The following is a 9,188-nucleotide window of genomic DNA, read 5'->3' on the forward strand; positions in this document are numbered from 1 at the left end:
ATTTTAACGGTGAAAAAATGCCACTATTCATTGGTTAACAGTAAGTTTTCTCACTCAATATGATAAAAACTGTAATACTGTAAAATAAAGCTGTTCAAACTTATGAAACATTTGCTGACAGCCCAGTGTTAAACTGACATCTTTTAACAATCAAACAAGTCTTTGAGGCTTTCCTTCAGTACTTTGCATGCAGATGTAGCTAAGATGAGTGTCAAAATCTTAAAGATTTTTTTTGCATTGCATTTATGTATCATATCTTGTGTCGTTTGATTAATGCATACCCCCAGTTGCTATTTGCTTTACTAAATTCATACTCGTCCTTACCAAATATCTGTCCATCGTAGCAATTCAGCTGAAGGAACCAGTGAAGGAGACAGAACAAAACAAACAACGACAAAAGAGTCGACTCGCTAACCTCCACTGATGCTAATTCTGCCTAATGAATCGTGACACAATCAAACCCAACCGCAGAGAGGAAACCGCTAAGATAAACACATGCCATGTTGCTAAACCTTAGCTTGCTTTCCTTGACTATGAAATACAGTGATCAGCACACAGAGAACCAAACACGGTCCAAACCGAAACCTCTGAGGAGATTCACTGTCAGGTTTGATTAATGGCTTTGAATATGAGAGGAAAACAAACTTTATGCTACGCTAACAAAGTCCCATTGCACTTGAGACAGATGGATGGGAGAAAAAACCCTCAACTTAAACCACTTAAGACCATCTTGGTATTTAAGATTGACCAAACTAGTCTAAGATAGCAAATGCATGTCCAATTACAGACAAAGACTAATCAAAGCAGCTAAGAATCAGCATAAATCCAGCTCGATATCCAGGGTTAAGATGGTTTTCATCTGAAATGCATGAAATACAGCTTATCATATAGAGCGAGTTACACGGTTTCCTTTGACTAAAACCCAATAGGATTTTTTTCAAATGTGCATTTTGAAAAGTAGAATAGTTTGCACGATTGCAATTATTAACACAATGAGTGAGTAGATGAGTTTATCCGCTGGATGTGATGGTGTTTAATGTCTCGATTTAGCTACTTGTTAGCAACTGCCTTTTTAAGACAAGTAAAATCTCAAGAGGGGATTACTCTTGTACTTTATCTCAAAGAATAAAATATTAAAACAAAAGAATAAACACGGCACTTGCAAATGCATCAAAACACAAAGTATTCACTCATGACATTTCAGAGCCGTGACCTTCATCATAATTGTTGATTGATATAATAAAATATAAAAAAATCTTGAGCTTGTCTTAAACACAGACCTTATTTCAAACATTTAACCAAAAAACATTTAAAGAACCCACTGATTTTAAGACGACAGACACTGAAGTTAAAAAATGCAACTCGTTTCTGGGTTTCAGACTCGTGAGGGGATTTTAACTGCAGCATTGATTACCATTAAAAAATAATAATAAGAAATGGTTAAACCTGTCTGAGATGGTATAGCAAGTGCCCCCAAACCATCAAATGTGGCCAGACCAACACAACACAACACAACACAACACAACACCGTCTGGTTTATGTTTTTTTCCTAAACTAAAATGTCTTAGTGGGGAACCATTGTTTTCTAGTATAAATATATATAAAATTTAGCTTTGGCATTCATTTTTATGTTTTATTTATAGTTATTTTATTTTTAATAAAAAAATAAATCAGCCTTGCGCAAAACATAAAGTATCTTTAAGTTTGTAGCACAATGCACCTTATTAATGTGTAACTTCCTGGAGTTCTTACATTAGAGAGAGAGAGAGAGAGAGAGAGAGAGAGAGAGACCTTCACACTCTGTGTTCTGATGGCTTCCATGTGTGGCGAGTCCAGCTCTCTGTCCGATGTCATATCCTGTTCCAGTCTGGATGTGCTGTAGGGGTCTGGCGTGTCACAGAGGGGGAGTCTGGGTAATGACTGCAGGAGACCCTGCAGGTGTGCAGCTCTCCTTCCAGACACACATACCATGCATCGCCAGAATCTCGCTTTTTTAATTCCCAATAAAAGCCCATGTTTACCCCAGGAGATGATTTTCAGCGGCATTTCTAAAACAATCTGTCAAATACCTAAATTTAATCAATGCTTAATATTTAACTGAAAATATTTAATTTAATGCATTTAACGTTATATATACAATTAAATTAATATGAGCTCATGTTTTGTATATATAATACATTTTAAACAATTTCATTTTAAATGAATTACTGTAAATTCATGTGTTTAAAATATGTTTGTGTATATTACATGTAATCTGGATTGCATAATTAGATTCCAAAAAGAAATACTTGAAATTAGATTATATAACATTTTAAAATATGCAGATTACAGTAACTTTTTTATGGATTACATAACTACACATTATTCACAGAATGCCAGTAAAACCATTATTGATTGATACACCCCAATTCTTTCCTAATGTAATTCTGAAATGTAATGTTTCATGCATTACATGATATTGATAACAGGGAATATATTTTCTTTCTTTCTTTCTTTCCTCAGTATGGTACACAATAATCCCATTCAAGTCTATGTGAGAAACGAGATAGGTCAGAAGTAATCTAAAAGTGATCAGAAAGTAATCAGACTACATTACCTAATATGTTTAATCTAGACTGTTACTAACAACAGTTTCCTCATGTAACATGTAATCAGTAACAGACCACAATTTGTAAGTAATCTCCCCAGCAGTGCATATAGATGATATCCTCAGTGACAACGGATATAAACTAAAAATTATAGCCTAGTAAAAAAAAAACTGACACTAATTTCAAGTAAAAACTTCAGAATTTTTTCACATTTTCGTTAATTTATTCAGACATGTGATCTGTTGACTTTGCATGAACCCCAGAGTAAAGCTGTCAGTAAAATAGTTAAGTTATGTGTGTGTGTGTGTGTGTGTGTGTGTGTGTGTGTGTGTGTGTGTGTGTGTGTAGCATCTCCACCTGAGCAAACAGGAAACATGGCTGTCTCAGAGAGACAGATGATGATAGTCAGCATATGACAGACAGACTGAGAAGTAGAAAGAAAGGACTGTTACGTCAAGGATGACGAAAAATCACTGAGCCCCAACCTAGTCCCACTAAAACATCTCTAAAGCTAAATGCACAAATCTAAACACAAATGCTGATCACTCTGCGTGACTGAATCTGACATGTTCACAAATGCACATTTATTTATATTTCTGGATTCGGAGCACGTCATGAGCAACACCAAGCTCATGGGTTCGATTCCCAGGGAACTGCTACAATGCAAATGTGAAGCTTGAATGTGAAAGAAATGAAGAAAGTAAACTTTCATCCTGTCACACTCTCTTTTTTTATCATTCAGTTCTGTCCAAATGGATCAAATCAAGATCTCTGTCCTTGTTCATTGAGAGGTTCAGAGATAGTAGAGAGAAGATGTTTCTGAGATGCACAGCTCCTCCGTCAGTCAAAGCACAACACACACAGCAGGAGTCCTTTGAGTCCTGCCGACCGCTGACACACACACACACACACACACACACACATCTGTCTCTGCTTGCATGCAAAACTAAAGCTTAACTCGACTACAGAAGCACATTTACTTCACACAGCAGCCGAAGAGACTCCTGGTATTAAACACAGGCGTCAAACAAAACAGAAGCAGAAACAGACCAGAAAGTTCACTGATATGGGAATATGTATGGTATATTGATAATGATGCTGATAATACTGTAATTAGATGGGTCCAGTGTAATTATACATATAATACGGATAGAGTGTAATGATAATGTGTCATCTGTCTGGAATATGAACACGTGATCTAAAAGCTTATATCTTACTGATCAATTAAGATTTTCGTTGATGCAGGACATTTTTTTTCTTTGTCATTGGATGGATATCGTCCTCTGTGTGAACAGGCTCATAACAGATATTTTAGTATCATTGATAAAATAAACATTTTGTAAAAACATTTATTTTCATATTTTCTGTTTTTACATTCATGTTTTAATACTTTTTGTACTTTTTGTATTTTTATTTATTTATATATTTATTTATTTTTTTAGTTTAATTGGTTTAATTTACTTTTAGTTTTTCAAGTTAAACTAAATGAGATACGTCTTGGGATATAACAGAAATAATAATTTTTTATGGTTTTAGTTTTAGTTGACAATGATAACCCTGATCAATATGAATGCATTATTTCAAAAGATCAGAGTCACCAAAGCTGATCACAAATACAGTAAAAACAGTAATATTGTGAAATGTTAATACAATTTAAAACCTCTGTTTCTATGTGAATATATTGTAAACTGTAATTTATTCCTGTGATGCACAGCTGTATTTTCAGCATCATTCCTCCAGTCTTCAGAGTCACATGATCTTCAGAAATCATGAAAATATGATGATTTACTGCTCAAGAAACATTTCTGATTATCATCAATGCTGAAAACAGTCGTGCTGCACAATAGTTTTGTGGAAACCATGAAACATTTTATTTTTCAGGATTCACAGATGAACAGAAAGCTCAGAAGAACATTATAAATGACTTTACTGTCCCTCTTGATCAATTTAATGCATCCTTACTAAATAAAAGTATTATCTTCTTCCTGACCCTAAACTTCTGAACAGTAGTGTGTACACTGTTAAAAATTGCTGTTAATTTACGTCAAAATTTTAACAGTATAAACCCGTTATTTTAAAAAGCAGTGCTTACCTGTTTATTTACGTTCGGTGAAATGACCTAGAAAAAATTTAACGTTATTTTACCGTATTTATTGCTCGAAGGAAAGAAAACAGTACTTAACAGTATTTTGGGAACAGAAAGCTGCAGCGAGCACATGTGGATTTCCATCCGTCTTTATATTGTGATTTAACCGGTGAGTGCACCTTTGCCTTGCTCCTTTCACACAAAATACACGTTTGCAATTGCAAATAACTGTGCAAATAACTTTGATAAGTGGATGCTGAGGCTGTAACTGTTTAATATGTCCATTTCAGTGCTAAAATCGTCAACGTTCCAACGACATCATAGATTGGAGCTGGATAGATTCAGATATCCCCCGATTACAAGGTGAGTTTAATCAAACATGATATAAATTCTGCAAAATAAGCCTTTAACACAATAGCAACGAAGTAATATTGATGTATCTGTAACACGCTGAAATTATCGTCTTCTCGTTTGCTAATTTTAGCTTGCTATCTTTTCATTTAATGCCTAATAGTGTATATTAGACAAAACGTTGATTTCAATAACGTTGTGCTTGCGAATTTGGGTAAGCTTGTTCTTCTAATTTGTACATAACTGTATTCCGAGGGAAGTTTTTCTTAATAGTGTTGTCGTTTTGTTACTTTATTGTTAGCTGTATTTTGGATTGCTTCGATCCAAGTTGGCTTGATAGAATAAGTTACGCGATATAATAATCAGTAAGAATAATTCATGTTGATTTATTTTGCGTTGTTGGTTTGTATTGCAATTTTACTTTACCCAGTACAGTAGGCCAATGGCAGTTTTATTTTTGTGGAGATTTTCTTTTGTTATTGTTGAAATTGTTTGAGTTACGTTTTTTCGTTCCCAAAGACTGTCCATTTTGACTTGTCAGCATGTTTGGGTGTCAGTTATGTGGGCAGCAATGCAGTACTCCAGTGGTCTATGTGAAGCACATGAGGATTCACAGCAATACCCCTAACTTGTTTCTTCATTGTTGCATCCAGGACTTTAACAGGAAATTTGCTAAATTAGCCGCTTTAAAATCACATCTTTACAGACAACACAATGACAAATGTGATACACTAACTCAGTTTTATTCCCATCTTAAAGTCCACATCATTGCACCATTGAAGTCCACTATATGCAGATAATTCCTTAAATATTTTTCATCAAAAATATTGTTAGTGTATTTTGTCTCTGTGTCCTCATCATTGTTACTGTTTCTTAGGCATCTTCCACTGCAGCTGATGTAGAAAGGACACTTGAACTACCTTCAACTCCTCGACTGATACTCTTTGGTATGTATAGAACTATATGAATGTATAGTCTATTTTATTACATAAGCCATTTAGAATGTTTTTTCTGTATTTCAAAAAACATGGTAAATGCTTCTGTACAACACTGACAGGTCACACAAAATAAATATTCTGCTATCTTTTACCCACACTCATGTCATTCCAAGCCCTTAAGACTTTTATTCATCTTTGGAAAACAAATTAATATATTAATACAATTCTTTCAGCATTTTTGTTAATCAATTGAAAAAAAAAAAAAAACTTTGATGCTTCAAAATGTTTCATACATTTTTGTAAATGTATGAATTTTATTTGTTTATTCATGTATAAACATTCATCACTGAGCATACAGCAAATAAGCTCAAACATGCTTGCTTGACGTGAGGTTTGTTCTGGTCTGTCAGGCTAGCGCGTTTGAGTTTCCATTTAACCTGGATTTGACTGGACTTTTAATGAACAGAAATGATGAAAGAATATTGAAAATAGTTTCATTTTTGTTTTGAAAATGAAAACTCTTTGAAAGTGAGGGGGACTAATTAATTACTTTTTTTTAACCCTTCAACTGTACTGAGCAAAAATATTGAGTTAAATAAATCATAAAAATTGCAGCAACTATTTCACAATACACAGTATAATGCACATGTTGACTTCAGTGTCTGTCCAGACCAGTCCACAATCAGCATTTTGAAATGCATATGTTATGTTAAAAGAACAGGGCTTTGTGACTAGGTAAAATCATTTCAGTTTCCCTTGCATTTGTTTGCAATCTGGCAGTAGAAAATTAGTGTTATATGACTGTCTGACATTGTTTTTTCTTTGAAATGTTTTAGGTGAAAAACCAGGAAGCTGCATTCATAAATGGATGATTAGTTTTGAGGGGCAAATAATCTGTGAGGGCATCCAGCCAAGTTTTCTGTCTGGACTTGCTGCTGTGTTTTCAACTTTCTACAATTTCAATGTGGAGTACCAAGCTGAGGCTGCATCCACGTTGGAATTCATTCAGAGGTTAGATGCTTAGAATCATATGATAATTTCTATTCACATTCTCGTTATGTAAAATTTTACCCACACTAATTCTGAATGTATGCATTTGTTTTTCAGGTGCTTCATTGGAATAAATCCTGAAAAAGGCACCAAGGGTGGACAAGTCCTATCAAAGCGGACAGGGAAGGTCGGCCACAAAAAGAAATCAGTCAACACTCGGGTTGCCAGTCTACTTAAGAAACTAATGGACTTTGAGTGGGACTTCATATAAGTGAACTTACTCATCCACTGACATACCACACACACACCGTACACATACTCTTCACACATGACAAAAACATGTTTTTAGTGTGTTTAGTCGCACAATTTTTTCAGGTGTTCATTCTTGAATACCTACATTTTGACTTCATTCATCATTGAATTATTTCTTCATTCAGTAACTCTTATTCACTAATAATTTAGTAATTCTTATTCTCTCAGCAGTTCGCTAAAGTCACTCATTTATTTTTTTCTAATGTTATGTAAATTATTTGTTTATTCAGTTAAACGAAAGTTTACTCTGAGGCTTAAGTTTTAGTCATTCCACTTGCATCAGCCACTAATTTTGAGAATATTTTGTGATTTAAAGTGGCTTTTTTTTCAAGTTTTAATAAAACAAATTTGAAGTTACACTTTGTGTTGAATTTTTAATGTTTCAAAGGCTATATCTGTATGTTGTATTAAAACATGGTTTTATAGCAAGACTTCAAAGTGTTAATTCATAAAATTAAAGAAATATCTAGAAAAATAATTCCACCTTTTTTTCTTAGCAGTGTGTAGTTTGTAGTTTACAGTTAAAAGAAAAAAAAACATCAACTAACTGTTAATACTTTTGACAGTAATTTATTGTTAATTTATAAAATAACAGCTTTATGCTGTATTTCCAAAAACAGTAAAAAACTGTAAATTTCAACAACAGCAAGACACTGTTAATTTAACAGTAACTTGCTGGCAACTGTGCTGCCAGTTACTTACTACTTATTGTTGCTCTTTTCTTTGCTGTGTTAGTCTAAAGTCGTTTTCCATTTCTGGGTTCCTGAACCTCCAAATCCACAAATCCTGCTGGATTAGAAACAAAATGCCAATAGAAATAACCAAGACAGAAAGCATACAGTCTCGCTGTAATACCACCCTCATCCTCGACCCCCAAACAACACCAGCCCTCCAGCCCAAAGCTGACTCACAACCTCTCTGCAAAACATTATTCTTCATCTAAAAAAGGAGGAAAAACAGCTGTCTTTGTTCTTTTCAACTAAAAGTCTCACTGGCTTGGGTTTGGACACGGTTTGGCAGAAGTGGAGCAGTTGACTCCAATTAAAGACTACAGTACTACAGTAAACGTCAACCTGACACGATGCATTCTACACTTTCATAATGGATAGTACGTATTCCTATCCCTCAAACTCTCCGCCAGTGTTTTTTCTAGCATGTAAGTCATGCATTAGAAGCTGTGCATGTTGGGAAGTCACGTGGCTTCGTATTCCGAGAGATTCGTCTTCTGGAATTATTTCGTAATCTCTTTCACAGCTGGAGTTGCCCAGGTTTGAAAGGCAGTTTTGCAACCGAAAGCGTGATGAACCAGTTTATCATGCCAGGTAATACTGTCATGAAGTGCATCTCTCTGCCTGTCTCCATGTCTTTCTGTCGCTCTCTCTTCACACCACTTCATTCATCTCCAGACTGCTCCGTCCAGATAAGCCAGTTCAATATTTTTGATGGACCTGTAAATTATAGTTGTTGAAATCCAGGAGAAGTCCAAAGCATCGGTTAGATTTGCTCTGGCCGAGATTTACTAGGGTCATATTTATCTGCCGCCCCAATGGACCGCTTTAAAAATAGGGAGGCTCAATCCAGCAGCACATGAGATGAAATATAAACTCCTCCAAAACAGAGGATCAGTCAAATAAAGGGCTATTTGAGTGGAACACAAATTTTCACTTCGAGAAAATGTCAAAAAAACATCACTTCATGAAATGTGCAACCATGTTTTACCGCTCAAGATGTTAACCATATTTCCAGATGCCAGTGTATGGCTTAACAGGGTTTTGCTCCATTAAATTCCTTAATTTCAAGTGAATTATTGATACGATGCAGAATTCCCAGCTGAATTCGAATGTAAGGCAGCAGGATTCAAGATTCAAGAGTTTATTGTCATGAGTAAAGGTCTTTCACACTGAAATTCTTACTCTATGAATC

The 9,188-nt window shown here is 34.9% G+C and overlaps 1 long non-coding RNA gene across 2 annotated transcripts; it reads left to right on the plus strand.

Annotated features, from left to right (window-relative positions):
- Positions 1-4,973: 4,973 nt before the first annotated feature.
- LOC113062014 (uncharacterized) lies at positions 4,974-7,662 on the plus strand. Of its 2 annotated transcripts, none has more exons than XR_003278489.1 (4): positions 4,974-5,037; positions 5,903-5,972; positions 6,800-6,974; positions 7,071-7,662. It is a non-coding gene; the product is annotated as an uncharacterized LOC113062014 (long non-coding RNA). The 2 variants fall into 2 exon arrangements; XR_003278490.1 differs by lacking the exon at positions 4,974-5,037 and adding an exon at positions 5,087-5,239.
- The last annotated feature ends 1,526 nt before the right edge of the window (positions 7,663-9,188 follow it).

This window comes from Carassius auratus, chromosome 44 (assembly GCF_003368295.1).
Source record: "Carassius auratus strain Wakin chromosome 44, ASM336829v1, whole genome shotgun sequence".
Lineage (NCBI taxonomy): Eukaryota > Metazoa > Chordata > Actinopteri > Cypriniformes > Cyprinidae > Carassius > Carassius auratus.